Genomic DNA, 17,513 nt, shown 5'->3' on the forward strand with positions numbered 1-17,513 from the left:
TTTAATAGTTTTTTAATCATGAGAAGTCAAATTAAAGAATAATTATTATCATGTGTTATGATTAATTATTATTATTTGTTAATTTGAGTTGACTTGAACCAAGACCTCCCTCATAAGAGGCTCACTTGCCAAACAAAAAAATATTATTACTATGGTACTTAACATTAAATAAAAATAATTTACTTTATTAAATTCACATATTTGAAATAAAGTCATTGTCAAATATTTATAAAAAATATCCTAAACATTAATTAGCAATTAACACTATGAATGGATTTTTAATTAAAATGGAATTCACAATATCAATGACTATTTATTATATTAATACAAATAATTTTAATAGAACTTGATTTAAATAATGACAACTCTATGTTTGATGAAATTTTAAATATATTTCTTTAGAAAAAATTATTAGTTTACTAAAAATATAAATAGAAAATTCAATTTTATTTTAGTTTTAATATAAAATATTATATATTTAACATTATAATTATAGTACTTTTAAAATATTAGTGCGTATGTATGTAGTAACTCTGTTCAAATGGGCACTAGTAGGAAAGAATGAAGAAGAAAACCTCTAGTATTGCCTGAGACCTTAGTCCTTTATTATTAAAAAAAGAAAAGGGGCATACCCAAGTTGTCAAATGCCAAATTTTTTTAAATCAATACAGGAGGATAGAGTGAATCCTCTTCTAAATAAAACTTTACTTCTTTCACTAATTTCGGTTAAAGCATTACAAGATATGATTAGATAATTTAGAGATTTAATGCTTCCATATGTGCCTCTTCTTATCTATTTGGTTGAATTTCCTACTGCTTAGAAATATAGCTAGAAGCAGATATTAGAATTGTTAGCTAAACCAAAAGAAAACACATGATTTGGGGAGGAGGAAAATGAATGCAAAGGCTATCTAGATATGCTAGAATGGTAGGAGAGCACTATTTAAAGAGCTCACCTATATTAAAATAACTAGCACCATAAAAAATGAACATAATTGAAGGTAGTACTATAGTACAGTGAGCTATCAATGTTAATATTACTAAAACACTAGAAGAGACTATCAGAACATCTTAAACTAAGAAAAAAAAATGCTGACATTACTAAACAATCAAAACTAGAATAATCATCAAATTGAAGGACTACTTTAATTATGGTTGCCTCACCGACATGCTCTTGTGAAGATATGCTGATTACATCCTCTAAAGCTATAGAAGAATAAAACATATCCCATAAACAGAGCTCCTAACAAATAAAGTTGCTAATGACTTAACATTGATATATAGATATCATAAAGTAAAGGGATTCGAAAATGATCAAGAAATGTAACAAAATTAACAAGACCTCTTCCAACTATAGATCCCAAACTCATAAATGCCTAATGCAGATTGGTGATTTATCATTAATGGATTTTCTTCTGAGAATAACTCTTTAACCCAACTAGATTAATCATATAAAGAGCTGTAAAATTATTTTCCAACTCATATACCTATCCCAATTGGAAATTTCTTTGGAAGCACCAATCGAAACTATCTCATGAGCTAAGAAATAGCCCAAAATAGATTAGCAAATGCAGATACAATTAAAGAACTATTGATACAGAAACCAAAACATGAGCACAAAGAAAGCATAGGAAAAATGTACTAAGCACTAAAATAAAATTTATTTAACTTGGAATCAAGTAGATACAATGATTAGCTTGGAGTACTAACCTACTGGCCATCCTTTGAGTAAGTTGTCAATTGAAACATACTACCACATGACTTAAACTTAATATATATAACTAAAAATAAGCATAACATACTATTCATGCTATATTATCTCAGGAATATACATAATAAAATCATTGCTAGCCATGGAATATGCTGTTAATTTGACTTTAGAGAACAAAGCATTCTGACCAAGAGAAGAAGCAAGAGCCTACCAAAAATGCAAACTGGGACACAAGGCCACTAGCAAAATAGGGGAAAATCTCCACCAAATAGTAGGATAGCCAAAAACAAGGAACCTTAAAAAAGATTTTATTTCCAAAAGACCATAATTACTTCGGAGATGTCATTGGGGTTTTCACACTAGAAGTGCGATAGAAATTCAAAAGACTTCTTTTCCCTGTTGGTCTTCTCAATGTTGGGGGTACAAAAGTCTAGAGCATCCAAATTCTCCATTTCCACTCTTAGGTGGATGTAAGCTTTGAATACACTTAGGTAATTATGGAGCCACACCTTACCATTGTCCACCACAATCCCTCTCCATCTAAGGAGAAATTGAATGCTTGACTCCATCTTTGGCCACACCTGATTAAAACCTGTAAGATCACGAATAACCAACGAAGGTTGCCTAGGAACTATGGCCAGATCAAAACTCTCCAGGGGTGATCCATGTACATTTTAGGGAGGGGAACTCTGAGTTTTTCATCAAGGCTTATAATGGCCTCTTCCAAGCCCACACACTAGACTAGGTCAAATATATTCTGACAGAGTCTAACCATATCCCATTTGTCAATTCTAGCTCTTACCAAACACCCAATAAAAGTCCCTATGACATTGTTGTTTGTTCTCCATGTAAAATCATATTTGAAAAATCCTTCTCCTAGGGTACGACACACCACTATCTCATCATGTCATGAATTGGTCTAAGAACATGATTCCATCTCTTTGGCTTCACATTTCTATAGAAAGCAATAGACTACACTTCCAAAACATGGAAAATGTAGATGAAGGTATCCATTGCAAAACATTGTCTATAGATGAAAGAGACAGAACAAGAAATGAATAAAAAGTCAATGATTTGCATGTGAAGGGTCTAGAAAAGTTAAGAAGAATGCCCACGTTAGCTAAGGCCACCTACTTGATGCCATAAATACGCATTCATGACATGTTAATTGAAAAATGAGGGTGAGCTACAATAGGAGTAAGGGTTGAGATCCGCTAATGATGAAACAAAAGAAAGGCCTACAAATAATGATTAATCTTATAAACTGTTAGCTATAAGGTGATCAAAAGAGATAGATCTTTAAAATACTAATCTGAGGCTAACCTAAAAGAAATACCAAGTAATCCTACCATCTAGACTTAAAAATGCTTATACAATGGGGCATATGATTATATAAATCAAGAGAGTGGGAAAGAATTAGAAAATTCAACAAATAAGAAAAACCACTAGCGAAGGGATGCTAGAGAAAGAGACCAAGTAACCAAGACTAACTAAAGGCTAGACTAAAACATAGTCTAAGGATAACTGTCATCTAGAAAGGTTTAATTAAGAACTTTATTAACTTAATAATAAGTGGTAAAATGATTGAAGGCTCTTTATAAGATTACCATTCTATGATGACCAGAGAAGTTTTACCATCAGCCCCCTCATTTGTCAATTGGTTTGCATTCTTGTTACCTTCTCAAAAAATGTGACAAATCTGAATATCTACAAATCTATCAAGAATATTGAGAACTTCTAATTTTGAGTTTAAGATCTAGTTGGGCATTGCTCTTTTTCTTATTTCATTTAATACGATCTAAGAATCTCTTTCAATGATGATTTTAGATAGTCCTAATTTTAGAAAGAGCTTAAGCCCTTCTTGCAAAGCTTCAATCTCAACTAAGTTATTAGTGGTTGGGTCAATAGATTTAGCCCTTTTAGAAATCCAATTGCTTGATTGGTTAGTAATGATACAACTAATGATTGCTAAACCTGGACTGTCTTAGGATGCTCTGTCAAAGGTTACCATAGTCCATCCCTTTGGAAGGGGAGTCCATCTACAATTTTCCCTTTCCTCTTTGTTCTTCTTTATATAGACAAGTGGAGGATTAATAAGGTTAGTCCACTTCTTTCTGATGAAACCATCCTGAATTGAGAATGATCTTTCTTCTTTCTAGGACTCCCTAAGGTGGGAATTTAACATCTCGACTATACTTGCTTCTATTTTTTTAACAATCTCTTTTGGCTGCATTTCCTGGTCCCTGAATAATCTTTTATTTCTTTCTTTCCACACCTCCCACATGAGGATATAAGAGAATATATTCCAAATTCTACTCTAAATACCTTTAAAAAATTAGTGGGCCACCTTTTAAGGAGATCAACTAAAGAATTTGGCATGGGGGTGTGCTAGCCCATTGTATCTAAGCCAATCCCAACAATGTTGGGTGTAAGGAAAACTATATAAGATGTGATTTATATCTTCACTATTTTGTCTGCATAAAATACATCTAGAGGGTCCTTTAAAACCCAGTTTGTAGAATCTGTTGGCTATGAGGATCCTATTTTGGAATGCCAACCATAAAAAGAACCCAACCTTTGGCAGACATGAAGGATCCAATTCAACTTCATCCCATCTTTGGGAATGAATGAGGGCTTTATATCCATTTTTAACACTATACTTGCCATCTTTTGATGCTGCTCAAATAAGATTATCGTTCCTTTCTAATTGCTTGATTTTCCTACTCTTGATAATATTTTCATATACCTTTTTTGCCATTGGTTCCATATCTATATCATCCAAAGATTTTCGTACCCAGCTAGTGCTTCCATTCATAGTGTTCTTGGCTTTGTAATCACTGACCTTGCTTCCCCATAATTTGACTAATTTATCTTTGAGAACTCCAAAAATCTCCTAGCTATCTATGGGGGGATGCCCATCCCATGAGTCTTCCCAGAATAGGGCTTAATCATCCTTACCAATATCCCAAGTGAGATATTTGCTAATGAGGGTTCGACATCTTACAATAAAATTTCAGCTCTTTGATCCTTTTGGAAGAGTCTTCATCCTAAAAATGGAAAATTGATCACCAGCATTATGATACTTGTTATACATAATTTTAGCCCATTTTTTATTTCTTTTAACAAAGAGATGCCATATCAGTTTTTCCCCCAATCCTTTGTTTTACCAATATAAGTTTTTAATGCCTAAACCTCCAGAATCCTTTGGTTTACAAAGGTTTTCCTATCTTATGAGGGCAATTTTTTTTAGAGTTGTCACAATCATTCCAAAGGAAGCTTCTAAGTATTTCCTTAAGCTTCTTATTGATATTCTTAGATAGAGGAAGGCAATATAGCTGATAAATTGGGATAGCAGATAGAATTGATTTAATCTTGATGATTTTGCCAACTTTAGAAAGCCATTTATCTTTCCAATCACTTATCCTAGCTGCTAATCTTTCCAAAATATTCTGCCATACCTTATTGGATTTGTTAACTTTTTCTAACTCAATACCACAGCATTTGCAAGGAGATTCACCCCTATTGTACCCCATGATATGACTGATCTACGTTTCTATTTCTAGTTTAGTATTAATAAAAAAGATTTCAGATTTTGTTGCATTTACTTTTTGACCCAATTTTGCCATGTATAATTGGATGATAGACCTAGGGTGATCCCACAATAATGGGTTCCACTTTTTGGCCAATTTTGACACTGAACTTAATATTTTTTGTAGCAAACCTCATGTTTGAGTGACTATATCTCTAAAACTATAAATAATTCCAAGATGATGTAAACTAGTGATTTTTAATACTCTATTCCTACTTAATAACCATATTTTCAATCTAAAAGAAAAATTTATTTATGTCAATTATTTCATCTCCTCTGAAAAGTGGTACATAATAAAATTCAATATTTTTAAAGAGTGACAGTCCGATTGACACACAAATTTTTTTCTAGAAATGACAATGAAGTAATTCTTTCAGCATTATATTTGTAACATCAATATCCAGAGGATGCATTTGGTTTGATTTGTTTTGGTTGAATATTGTATAGTTTATGAAGTTTTGAAGTGACACCAATCATAATTCAAACATATGTTTGTTTTGACATAGATAATTTGAAGTCAATTTATCATAAACATATATATATATTTTGAATAGAAAGCTATCTCAGTAAGTCATTTCCTACATATTTTTCAAAAAAAAATTGACCTAATTTACTAATTTTCTCGAAGTGTTGAAGTCGGTTGATGTTTAATTGGTAATGAACCTATGATGAGTTAAACTCATATTTGAAATTCTTAATATTAAAATATGTACTACAATTATAGTCATTGGAAAACTTGTTCCAAGCAACACATTTTGACATTTTTTATTTTACAGTAGGAGATCATTCTTCTGCAATTATGGGTGTCAAAAGAGAAAAAAAGAAAAAGAAAAAGGGGACAAAATTTTCTTAGTTTTTGCGAACATATGTTCACACAAAACATTTGGGTTATAATTTTTTGGCCACCAGAAGTTTAACAAGATATCTTCGTGTGAACATATATATTTTATTATGTTCATGTGAAAATTAAAAACAAACAAAAAAACTTGACGTCAACTTCTGACAAGTAGTTTAAAAGCAGTGACAGTGGCATGCAAATCCATAAAGAAAATTTTTATATGATTATTGCACAAAATTTATCTTCAAGAAAGGGGTAATTTTTTTTTTAATAAATTTTATAATGGGGAATAAGAAAGGAAGGAAAAGAAAATATGCAAGAAAGAGATCTAATGAAGCAGAACAAAGAAATCTTTAGAAGACTGTGACATGTTATCATCAAATTAAACAAGATGAAGGAAATGTTGAAGAAGGATCAACAGAAGTAAAAGAAGTGCATATGAGAGAGAGGTTAGGAACACTCCCTATGAAATCCACAACAATCAATGTTGAAGAAGGCTCAAGATCACTCCATAAAAAGGTTCAAATAAAAAAAGTCAGAGAATGGTTAGAATCGTTTCCTGTAGAATCTCAGACAATGGATGTTGGAGAAGGCTCCAGATTAGGTGCATGAACTGGTATGGATGAACTCCTAAATATTGCCCAATCTGTAAAGAATGCTATTTCTCCAAAAAATTTAGATCATTTACTTAAAATTGATGTAGATAAATTGAGAAGACTTGCAACTAGTGTTAAACCATTAAGTTTTTCTAAGAAAAGGTCAATGAATAAGAAGATAAAAGAAATTATGACTCAATTTGATAACACTGAAACACTTGAACAAGCTCAGTTACTTTCACTTTTGCTTACAAAAAAGAAGTTGCAAGAGGCATTGAAATTGTTAGGCATAGACACAACATCAAAGAAGAGAAGATTTTCTAGCATGCAAACTGATCTAATTGAAAATGTTAAACAAGGTTTGAGAAACATAGGAAAATACTCTCGAACTAAAGATAAATTTGTGGAAAGAAAAGTGATGTTGATGTCTATTGTAAATAAGAATATGATAAAAAATAAATAGATATCTTCAATTTCATCTGAAATAGGTTTTAGTAGGAAAACAATGAGAAAATATGTTAAGAGAAGATTAATAGTGGATGACAGTACTATGGAGGGCAATTGGGAAATCATGTGTAGAGCACCTTGTTCTGATAGGATTGAAGAGTCATTAAAAAATTTAGTCATATCATTTTGGATTGATAACACTTGTCCTTCATCAAATAGTAGAGATGTTATTAGGCATAGGATTGCATCTAGTCAATATGAACATCACACAAAACATTGGTTGGACACAACACAATATGAGTTATATGTGTTATTTTGTAGTGAATATCCTAATGTAAAATTGGACAAACGTTGTTTGAAAATTTGAAGCCATACTTTGTGAGGTAAAACAAAGTGTTTGAAACATGTTGTCGTTATCATCATATTGAGTTTGATCTTCACTATCAGGTATTTTGAAAGTTTGTAGAAGACACATTTGGTTTTTATGCTGCTCCTCCTAGTAGGAGAAGTGAGTTTATATCATCCATTTTATGTGACAAAATAGATGATCTAGCTGGTCAAATAAATTACATCAAAGGATTATGTGAAACATGTGGTGAATTGGCTCTATTTTCTTTGAAAATTGAAAATATTAATGCAACAAAAAACTTGAATTGCGAAAGTTACAAGTATGTCAAGAATGAAACAAAGGTGGGAAAAGAGACAAAAAGGTTGGAATATGTTGAAAAGGAGTTACCTGTTCTAATATTTATGAACAAATTTAAGAATTTGATTCAACCTTATATTCATCATGCATTTTTTGCAAAGTGGCAAGCACAATAGTTTCAAATTTTGAGAGATAATTTCCCACTTGGAATGATTGTATCAGTTGTTGATTTTGTAGAGAACTATTCATTTGTTCATTAGAAAAAAATTAAATTAGATTATTACTTTTCTAAGTAGGTCAGTATTGTGGTACATGTTTGTTATAGACATGCACAGTTAGATTTGGATGGTGTTCAGAGTACAGTTCAAGCACAAGTAATTAAAAAGGAATATCATTTCTATATAAGTGATGATAAAGAACATGGCATTCACTATGTTGAACATTGCTTCAATATCTTCTTTTCTTATTTGAAAGAAAGAAACATAAATGTTGATAAAAATTATGTTTTCTCTGATGGATGTGCCACACAATTCAAATCATCTAGACCATTTTATGCATTATGTAGATATCATCACAATGAGAACATAAAATACATATGGAATTTCTTTGAGAGTGGTCATGGAAAAGGTGAAAATGATGGTGTTGGAACTTGCATCAAATGTGCTCTGTGAAAGTATCAAATGAATTATCAGGGAGTTCATGTAAATGATGCACATGATGTTGTTGAATGGTGTAAGATACATTTTGCATTAGATGAGGTTGGGACATCATCAACAACAAGTTGACATGTACCATATAGAGTCTTTTGGGAGATAATAGGTATGGATGCGTACATCTGTTTAATTTATATGCAATTAAGCTATAAAATTTTATTGTTAAGTTTTATTTTTCAATTCGTTGAAGTTTAAATTTAATTTGTCCACATTTTCAATTTAATGAACTTTTAGGTGTTAATAGAAAAAACATGCATGGTTGCAAGAGGATAGAAAACACACGTTCCTTACATTCAGTCATGAGTACAAATAATTGCAATTGGACATTGAAGACAAGAGAATATTCATGTTTTTTTGACAGTTGGATTCATGAAGATTATGAAGAATGCATCAATCAAGCACTTGGATATACAGGTGCATGGATTTTGGTACCACTTGATGTTACTGATACATTTGATAAAGATGATGAAAAATTTGATGATATTCCATTGATTTCTGATGATTACGATCATATCTCTAGATTGGTAAAAGTGGGTAAGTATCATAAAAATTAATTTGAACAAGTGTTATTTAATTATCAATTTGAACTATCTTATATATGTACTATACACACACATGTATACTTCTTATGCAAGAGATATCTTTACAGTGATTTTTGAGCTTGGAAATTATGAAGGTGTCAGTTATTATTTATTGTGATGTATTATAGAGAGGAAAAAGTTATATGACCCTGAAGAAAGTGATGGAATGTTGTTCCCCATAGGTAACTTTACACACACACACACACACACACACACACACACACACACACACACACACACACACACACACACACACACATAAAATTTTATATTTATCAAATTTTAAAATGCAAAAATTTGTGGTGCATGTTTTGTTGTGATAGAGGGAACATATTTGAAGCAAGAAAAAATAGTCCAACATGGAATACACTTTGTTGATTATCAACCTAACAACAAGGTTTTACAATATAGTCACCTAGTTGTTGCTACTAAGCTTTGTCTACATCTAGTCAAAGTTAAGCATGCACGTCGCAAGTGGAGACTAGATAGTCAAGATCATGAGAAGATATTACATGTTATAAGTGTACATCATGGTTGAACTGACATGTGAGATTTATTTTATAATAATTTGAATATCAACTTCTTTTCAAACTATTGAATTTCATCTTGAATTAAATGTATTTTTAATTGTACGATCATAGTCTTAGTTATCATTAGTTCATTTAAAAACTATATAAATTAATAATATTAATTGTACCATGGATGAATTTAATATTTTAACAACTTGATATAAATAGGCTAAGTTAGTTCAAACTTACATAATCAAATTATCTATAGATATGTATCAAAAATAATTTAATATGTTACAATTCTTAAATATCAACTTCTTTTCAAACTATTGAATTTCATCTTGAATTAAATGTGTTTTTAATTGTACGATCATAAATTCCTAATTATCATTAGTTAATTAAAAATTTATATAATTTAATAATAAATTAATTGTACCATAGATGAATCTAATAATTTAACAACTTGATTAAAATAGGCTAATTTAGTTTGAACTTACACAATCATTATCTATAGATATGTATCAAAAATAATTTAATATGTTACAATTCTTAAATATTAATTTCTTTTGAAACTATTGAATTTCATCTCGAATTAAATGTTTTTTTTATTGTACAATCATAAGTTCTTAGTTATCATTAGTTTATTAAAAAATTATATAATTTAATAATAAATTAATTGTACCATGGATGAATTTAATTATTTAACAACTTGGTATAAATAGGCTAAGTTAGTTCGAACTTACACGGTCATTATCTATAGATATGCAAAAATAATTTAGTTCATGTTACAATTCTTAAATATCAACTTCTTTTCAAACTATTGAATTTCATCTTGAATTAAATGTGTTTTTAATTGTGGGATCATAAGTTCTTAATTATCATTAGTTTATTAAAAACTATATAATTTAATAATAAATTAATTGTACCATGGATGAATTGAATAATTTAAATTCATTTATCAACTTTTTTTCAAACTATTGAATTTCATAAGTGAATTAAATGTGTTTTTAAAATTGTACGTGCATCTGAAGATCATGTTATATAGCTGTAATACAAAAAAAATACACATATACATGTCTCAAGAATAAACATCTACAAATCTAATATATCTCTACAATTGAAATGCATACCAATGCAAACTATAAATCTTGAGTAAATACATGTACGTAGCAAAATATAAAAAGTCATATATACATGTGACCATCTAACTATTGAAGTACTCAATAATCAAATAAATAGTGAAACATATGTATACATGTATGTCATCAAGGTACTAAAATACACATATGTGTATGTAAACTATCTCCAATATATAAATGCATCAAAAATATATAAAGATCTACTACTAGAGGGACCCCTCAAGATGTATACGAATAGAATGACCCTATGATTGAGTCTCCTATACATCCTCTTGCCGAAGCACATCAATCAAGCCCTGCAAATATATATACATATACATACATTAGAGTTCTATCTAAACATATATATACATGTACATGTAAATTCAAATTAAATACAAACTTGCATATATATATATATATATATATATATATATATATATATATATATATATATATATATATATATAGTTTAAAACATTTAAATAACTTTAAACAAACTATTTAAAACTCAAGTACCTGAGCACTACCGAGTGCCTCAATAGAATCATCTCTCTCATGTACATGATGCCCTAAACCAACACTACATGTAACCATGTGCCCAGCGACCTTCGCCTACATGATTTATTATAGTTATTTAGATTAAATTAAATATCTAGATATATATCTAAACTGAATTTTTTAATAAATTCATATTTTTTAATTTCATGTATATTTAAAATTAAAAATAAATTATATATGTACCTGGGTCTCCAGAGGTGGAGGATGATCAGTAGACTCCATCATATCATCTACTGATGCATGAGCCTGAAACTCTGACACCTACTAAACCATCCTCAGCACCATGTCCAACTGCTAGTAAATCTTAGTGAAGTGGACTGTGTAACTAGTTGGGTAATGGTGTAGAATCAGTGCTGCCAGGTTGTCCAAATAGCAAGTCCATGTACAATGAAATACCTTGGGTTGAACTAGTATCAATCTTAGACAGGCTGCGCAACTACTAACCAAAATCATCAAGGCCCTCAGCTATGATCTAGACATCTCCAACTCGTATGCCAAAGTCATATGTAGAGTGCTATGAGCCTGGTGCTAAATGTTGTGAGCTACACATAGGTGTATCATCTATCATTGGTGTTGTAGCCTGTGTTTATGGAACTAGCTCGAGGCTCTGATGATGTCTAACAACATCCATCACTAAGTGAACTAGAATCCCCTATGTATCAGAAATATAACTGATAATGTGTAACATATCCTCCAAAAAATATAGTGCCAAATCCTATGTCTGATGTCCTAAAAGACCATGAACATCACCTGGTAGTGTTAGCCCAACATCTCTATATGCATCATAACAGGTTCTTGAAGTGCTACTAGATGCCTCTAAATATGGTCGACCAGGTGGATGAGGATGTCAACTATGAATATAATGACCAATAGAATTAGATGTGATACTAGCGACCATAGATACAATGTGTCCAATAGTGTCAATTGCTCCCCTCTAGGAAGCAATGACTACTCTATCTGCAATAGGCATATGTGCTAGAGTCACGAGAGGTAGTCTATGCCGAACAAACTATCTAACATCTCAAGGTGGCAGGTGATGTGCATTACAATACTGGTCACGATCTATAGTCTGACCATGTCCTATCTGCAATAATCAAGAATATCAAAGTAGTTGACATTGAGCCCCATGTAGAACTTAGCATACAATTGTTGTACAAAATAAAGAGGTATCTTGTTGTTATTAGGATAATGACCATGTGCAGCTAAAAATTAAGGATAGATCATGCTAGCAATAACAAGATCTATGCATCTTGTGACTCGGTAGCCTCTCACCCTACCCTATGCTTCCTTATATCTTGGAAATAACTCTTTTTTGATAACATATTTGGGGGCCACCCTCTTGACATCATCAAAAGATGCATCTCCTAAAATGTTAGCACTATGCTCCCTAGATATGGAAGCTAATATGTCAGGAGTAAATGAATGGTGAGCTCTAAATCTAGCTATCAGATCCTATAAACTCCTACATATCATAACAGATATGTCTCTATAAAGACCATCATCAAAGGACAATATAGAATACTATAGTCTAGCAACCTCCTACTCTAAAAATGCAAATAAAGCATCGATATCGATTCGTGGAGGTGGTGCAGTAGGACCTCCAGTAGGAGCTACAAGTGCAACCTAACCTAGAATAGGAGCCACACTAGGAGCCATTACAAGACCTACATCACTTGGAGCCACACCAAGAGCCAGAATATGAGCCGCACGATGAGCCCTACCTCAAGTTACACCACGGGCTCCACCATGAGTTGCAACATGAGCCCCACCATGAGCAACACAATGAGCTACACAAGGAGCTAGAATAAGAACTAAATTAGGCACTACAACAAGAACCACATCAACCTATGCTATAATAGGTGTCATAGCAGGAGCTACAACAAGAACTGCATCAAGTACCACACCAAGAGCCACAACAAGCTGGTCGTGTGAGACCATATCTATAGAAATGTATCAAGAGCTAAATTTTCTAGTGTACACACAATTTTTTATTTTTTATTAAAAATTATACATCTAATTAAACATACATCACACATGTCTAGATAATCTTTAACATGTACATATACATATGATCCGATAAAATTTTAAAATTATATATGATTGAATGCATATACATACATACATGAGAACTTTCTAGAGTTAGAGACATACATACATACATACATACATACATACATACATACATACATACATACATACATACATACATACATACATACATACATACATGTGATAACTTAGGTAAATTTATTTTGTCGAGAAATCATGTGTAGTGTCATGCAAAGGTTGGTCACATGTGAATCCTTCTAAATTTAGTCTTTAAATGTGTAATTTAGTCTCTAAATTATAATTAATTATAAATTTAGTCTTATTTTATCCCCTAGATCAAATATTTGTAGTTAAATTCTATAATATATATAATAGTTTTCTATTTTGTAACTTTTGATTACTAATTATATAAGAAATATAAAGGGTTCATTTTATTAGATATTTAAGTAATATGTTTTTATAATTTTCTAAGAAGTGCAATTTGGGTATATGCATCAAGTTGTAGTGCCAAAAAGGTGAGAACCTTTTTTGTTACATTTTTTGAATAAAGCGCTTTAAAAAAAGTAAAATTATATAAATGGGATGCATACCCACAGCCCATTTATTTTATCTCAGTTTTTAAGCTTCTTCCAATAGTAGTGTGTACATGAGTTGGATAAAACAAAAATTCTCACCAACCACCTTGTCAATATGCCTCCTTTGGAAAAATTCAAGATCACAAGCATGCCCACGCCCATGCCGTATGTGATCTAAACTTCATTTTTTATTGTTTGATATGTTTTCATATTGTTTTGTAGGTTTTTTATATTGTTTTGTAGGCTTTTTACAATTTTTATTTAGATTTATTTATTTATTTAGATTTCAATTGATTTTTTATCAGGAAATGTCAATAATCAACTGGCAAATCCACAAAAACCTCAAAACCAAAACCCTCCCCAAGAAGAACAACAAATTCTACAACCTGAACCAATTGAAAGACCTCCACTTGGCACACAAGAAAATATAATAAATGAAATAGAAAGAGGAAAAATTGAATTAGAAGGACTCATTGGTTGGTTGAAAGAATTTGGACAAACCAATCCAATGAGGGCTCAATTGGCATCATCCCTCGAATCCATTAATACCCAGATAGCCTTAGTTAGTGGTCAGTTAGATATTTGGTGGGTTAAGAGGGATGAATAAAAATGATTTTATGCAAATAAATTGTCATATGAAGATGTTTAAAAAAAAGAAATACCAAAAGGTACAATATGTGCATTATTTAGAAAACCCGATGAACAAGATACTGTTAGAGAGGGTACTAAATGGTTCCCCATCCATTGGTGCATACACGATGCTATTAGAAATAATTTTGGGATAGGTGGTGGATGATTTTTGATGCCCCTCCTTGCAACAATCATGAGGTCCCTATGTATTTTTTGAAGAAATTGTATTGTGAGTTTTTCCTTGGGGAGATCCCTAATTATTTTGATATATTAGACTCCCAGGGTAGAGGTGGGGGGTCATCATTTGAGAGGTTGAGAGAACGTCATGACCCTAATGTAGTTAGGGCACCTATGGTCAAGCCACAACATGAGCATGTGACTATTCCTTCAGTTGTGAAGGAACATGTAGAGGCAAATGCTCTAGGGATCATTAATGCTTTGACACAGACCCTCATCCATTGCATGAGCCCATTAGTTGAGGGATAACCTTCCACACATCGCGGTCACATGTGCACTTCATGTGGATCCTTATGCACATTTGGCACTCATGTTGGAGATGGTGCGGATGATGGGCTCATCACTGATCAGTTCCTAAACAAGACATTTGGCATTGAAACACAAGTAAATTAAAATTATAATTTACTAATTTGATCACATTTCATATGTATAGTGAATGATTAATTAATTAGCATCTATTGACATTGTTCAAAATTCAAGGTCAAAGTGTTGGCGAGCATAGCAGTGATTCTCTAGCCCCATTTTTTGTCTTGCCCACGAGTGCAGAGGTATGTATCGATTTAATCATTTAAATTAATACATATATTTATTAAGTAATCATATGAAGGATTGACAAAAAAAATTATGCATGTGCATCAGTTCTCTATAGGATCATCAACCTTTACTACGGACTCAAAGCATAGACACCATACAAGCTACGTACAGGTACATTTGTTTCATGTTAATTTAATTCATTTGATTATATTTGTTTCATGTTTCATGTTACATGTAACATGTATTGTATGACATACAGCTCATGATGTTGGATAGTCCTCCTCATCTTTGACAATTTGTCAATCATGGAGTGGCTGCAGCTACAGCTAGCTCATAGCCATTGACTAATTTATGAAAGAATTTTCTTGGTTTTAGTTGTTGTTTATAATAGTTAGTATCAAAATTTCTAATTTTATTTATAAGTGATTATATTGATTGAATTGTTGTAGGGTTTCGTTATGCCTAATTGTGCACGAGCCTTCGAGGTGTACTTATAGAGTAGTTATTTGATGGTAGTAAGAAAATAATTAATTTTGTGTGTACATATATTTGATTTCAACGTATAATAAATATTGATTCATATCTACTTTTTTTTTGTATCAGCTCAAGTTAGAGAAGAGCCTCAACAAGAGGACGAGTGAGCGTGTCAGGAGGACCCCATCATCTCCACCATCTCCCTCCACATGACGACAAAAGACCTCGAGAGATTTGTTTCCTTCCCCTTGTCAGAAGGAAAAGATATAGTTGATCTAGACATGTATATATATAGGCATTAGTGGACATATTCAATACACATTTGATGTATATGACATTCTATATTTGATGTATGACATTATTCGACTTATGACATTATTGGTTGATATATGATATGTTTGTTCATATATGACATTATTGGTCATCATAATATATTATGTGTTTGTTAATGTACATGACATTATTGGTTATAATTTTATATTATATGTTTGTTCATGTATGACATTAAATTAGATATGTTCGTTTATGATATTAAATTAGATATGTTCATGTATAACATTAAATTCAATACCTAATTTGTTTGAAACTTTGACAAAATATTGATTAACAATAAACTTTATCACTATTTAAGCATAAGTTAATCATTTCCAATATGTCATTGTCATATGATTTATGATCTTTTCCAAGTTTAAATTTTTTCTTCTCTGTCATTTTTTTATCAAGTTTAATTCAATACTTAATTAGTTTGAATTTTTGATACAATATTGATTGGCAATAAAATTTATCAGTCAAGATTGATCTCACAAAGTTTAAGAGGCGCTGCTTGATATCTTGACTTGTTTCTAAGGTAGACACAAAAGGATCAAATTCCCTAGAAATGAATCCATTACTATAATATACCTAGCACTTCCCTTAACAAAAATAATATCTACTACTAGTTTATTCCAAATCAGAGCAATCAAATTCAAAATACACTGAGCACTAGATAAAACAACTGATAATATAATACATGCCCCAATAAGCATAGTAACAATGCAAGATCTATAATGTTATTACCTATAAATCAACATTGCACCAATCCTACCCTTTATAGTATTAACCCAATGCACAAAGTGATATTATAACTATGCTCCTACCCTCTATTTCACCCATATATTTTATGCCTTAAGTTTTCTGTCAGGATTAGTGGTATGGAAAATACCTTGGGAGGGATCACTAGATCACAAGAGTTGTGTTATCTTGTGTTATCCAATGTAAAATTCTTCAACTACACCAATGGTGTATTCATGCAAACAACAATCAACCATGCAGGTGCCCTAGATTAATGTGTAGATTAGATTCATTTTAGTACAATGCAATGGTTATAAATGATTCTTTCTATGTAAAAATTTGTAAATTTAATTATTCAGGTTAACCTTAAATATTGTTACATAAGAAGAAGATCAAGTTTTACAATTTCTAATAATCATTAATGTATGCACATACACTTAAACTTAAAAATGATGACCTAAAGAAGGAAAATTAAGTATGAAGTTGATACAAAATCAATAAGATAGTTCTAACATGATATCTTCAATATTTTTTGAATTAGAGAAAACTAAGTATTAATATGATGATCTTTATGAATATATATCATCATCTAGATGTCTCTTTGCATCCCCCTAACTCTCTGTATTTTATCTTGCATTTGTCCTCTTCTTATATC

The sequence above is a fragment of the Cupressus sempervirens genome, chromosome 11 (genome assembly GCF_028749045.1).
Source record: "Cupressus sempervirens isolate cs-2001-9-10 chromosome 11, ASM2874904v1, whole genome shotgun sequence".
NCBI lineage: Eukaryota > Viridiplantae > Streptophyta > Pinopsida > Cupressales > Cupressaceae > Cupressus > Cupressus sempervirens.